Source organism: Triticum dicoccoides, chromosome 2B, assembly GCF_002162155.2.
Source record: "Triticum dicoccoides isolate Atlit2015 ecotype Zavitan chromosome 2B, WEW_v2.0, whole genome shotgun sequence".
NCBI lineage: Eukaryota > Viridiplantae > Streptophyta > Magnoliopsida > Poales > Poaceae > Triticum > Triticum dicoccoides.
Genome location: NC_041383.1, coordinates 423,428,335 through 423,431,584, shown reverse-complemented (window position 1 = coordinate 423,431,584; position 3,250 = coordinate 423,428,335).

The following is a 3,250-nucleotide window of genomic DNA, read 5'->3' as shown; positions in this document are numbered from 1 at the left end:
ATGACAAGCTGTCTCAACTGCTTCCGCCCAAAAGTGCTTCAGCATCTTGTACTCATCAAGCATCGTTATCGCCATTTCGATAAGCGTCCGGTTCTTCCTCTCAACAACTCCATTTTGTTGAGGTGTGTACGTAGTCGAGAACTCGTGTGAAATGCCTTTTTTGTCAAGAAAGGTATCCACATTTGCGTTCTTGAACTCCGTTCCATTATCATTGTGAACTTCTTGATCTTCACTTCAAATTGATTTTGGGCCTTCCTAGCGAAGTTTTTGAAGATCTTTTAAACCTATGATTTATCATCGAGAAAGAACACCCACGTAAATCTTGAAAAATCATCAACTATAACTAGACCAAAAGAATTTCCACCGAGACTTTTGTAGGTGTTAGGACCAAAAAGATCCATGTGAAGTAGCTCGAGTGGCCTCCTTGTGGTCATGATGTTCTTCACGGGATGCCTTCCTCCAACCTGTTTACTTGCCTGACAAGCGCTGCAAAGTCTATCCTTATCAAATATGACATCATTAACTCCAAGGATATGATTTCTTTTAATAAGCTTGTCAAGGTTTCGCATGCCAACATGACCTAATCGTCTATGCCATAACCAACCTTTAGAGGATTTAGCAATAAAGCAAGTTCTAGGTTGAGCCTTTTTAGTGAAATCAACAATGTATAGATCACCTCTATGTACATCGGTAAAGACCATTTTATGATTATCTCTACGAAACACTTGGCAATCTACTTCAGTAAATAGGACATTGAAATTGAAATCAGCAAGTCTAGATACTGAAAGTAAGTTGTAGTCAAGAGATTCAACGAGCATGACATTTTGTATGGAGCTATCATATGATATGGCCACCTTACCGAGGCCAACCACCTTACCCTTTGAGTTATCACCGAAAGTGACATACTTTCGAGGACCATCGTCTTCAGCAAGCTCACGAAACATATCTTTATCTCCAGTCATGTGATCGGTACATCCACTATCAAGGATCCATTCCTTTCCTCCTACCATATATCCCCGAAGATTTGCCATAAGACCAAAGTGTCTCATTGCATCATCAAGATCAAAGTCACTATCATCATCCTCATCATAGTATCCATGTTCATCACCGTCATGTGGTGGATCAAATCCTAGAGAGGGTGATTCGTTAGAGTGAGTTAGACAATGATCTTGTTTATGAATTTAGACAATGATCTTGTTTATGAATTTTAATAGCTTCGGAAATAATATCGCTAATGATTCCAACATTTCCTTTGGCACGCATAAGATTTGTAAGTTCAAATAGACAATCACCAAACATAGGATCATTGGAATTCATATTACTCAAGGAAATAGACTTATGGAGAATTTCATCTAGATTTTTTAAGGAATAGTTTGGAAAATGTTCCTCAAGAAATTTCCATATAGTGTAGGCACACTCAAGAGTAGGCAAGTTTCTAATCAAGTTTCTAGGCAAGCCTCTAGTGATAAGATTAATAGTTCTAAGATTCCTGATCATGTCAATTGACTCATCAAGGGTAGGATGCATAGGATCAACATGAGGTGCACAAGGGCTAGCGATGTACTTGTTTAAATGATATTGATTGAAGATCACCAGCATCTCATTTTTCCACTCATGAAAATACTCTCCATCAAGTATAGGCACCCTATGTCTAAGACTCCTAATAGTAGACTCATCCATCTTCCTCCAATGGTGTTTAAACAAAAGCAATGGAGACCAAAGCTCTGATACCGATTGAAAGGATCGAGAAGAGGTGTCTAGAGAGGGGGGTGATTAGATACTAGGTGCCCAAAGTAGCAGTTTTTAATTTCTTTAAGTTTAAGTGGAGTTTTGGCATAAGTTTAACAATCACAATACATATCAAGCAAGCATGCAAAGAGTATATGAGCAGCGGAAAGTAAAACATGCAACTTGCAAGAATGTAAAGGGAAGGGTTTGGAGAATTCAAACGCAATTGGAGACACGGATGTTTTTGTCGTGGTTCCGATAGGTGGTGGTATCGTACATCCACGTTGATGGAGACTTCAACCCACGAAGGGTAACGGCTGCGCGAGTCCACGGAGGGCTCCACCCAAGAAGGGTCCACGAATAAGCAACCTTGTCTATCCCACCATGGTTGTCGCCCACGAAGGACTTGCCTCACTAGCGGTAGATCTTCACGAAGCAGGCGATCTCCTTGCCCTTACAAACTCCTTGGTTCAACTCCACAATCTTGTCGGAGGCTCCCAAGTGACACCTAGCCAATCTAGGAGACGCCACTCTCCAAGAAGTAACAAATGGTGTGTTGATGATGAACTCCTTGCTCTTGTGCTTCAAATGATAGTCTCCCCAACACTCAACTCTCTCTCACAGGATTTGGATTTGGTGGAAAGAAAATTTGAGTGGAAAGCAACTTGGGGAAGGCTAGAGATCAAGATTCATATGGTAGGAATGGAATATCTTGGTCTCAACACATGAGTAGGTGGTTCTCTCTCAGAAAATGTAAGTTGGAAGTGTATGTTCGTTCTGATGGCTCTCTCCACAAATGAAGAGTGGGTGGAGGGGTATATATAGCCTCCACACAAAATCTAACCATTACACACAACTTGCCAATCTCGGTGGGACCGAATTGAGAAACTCGGTCTGACCGATTCAGCAAATCTAGTGACCGTTAGGATTTTCGGTGGGACCGACATGCAACTCGGTAGGACCGATATGGTTAGGGTTAGGGCATAATGTAATCTCGGTGAGACCGATTACACAAACTCGGTAGGACCAATTTTGGTAATAAGCTAACCAGAGAGTTGATCAGGCAAACTCGGTAGGACCGATTACACAAACTCGGTGGGACCGATTTTGGTAATAAGTTAACCAGAGAGTTTGCATTGTAATCTTGGTAGTACCGATTGATCAAACTCGGTGAGACCGATTTTGGTAATGGACATACACACAGAGATTACAATCCCATCTCGTTGAGACCGAGATCCCTATCGGTGAGACCGATTTGCCTAGGGTTTGTGGCAGTGGCTATGACATCTGAACTCGGTGGCGCCGGATAGAAAGAATCGGTGGGGCCGAGTTAGACTTTTGGTTTAGGACATATGTGGATGTGAGAAGGTAGTTGAGGGCTTTGGAGCATATCACTAAGCACTTTGAGCAAGCAAGCCATTAAGCAACACCTCATCCCCTCTTGATAGTATTGGCTTTTCCTATAGACTCAATGTGATCTTGGATCACTAAAATAGAAAATGTAGAGTCTTGATCTTGAAGC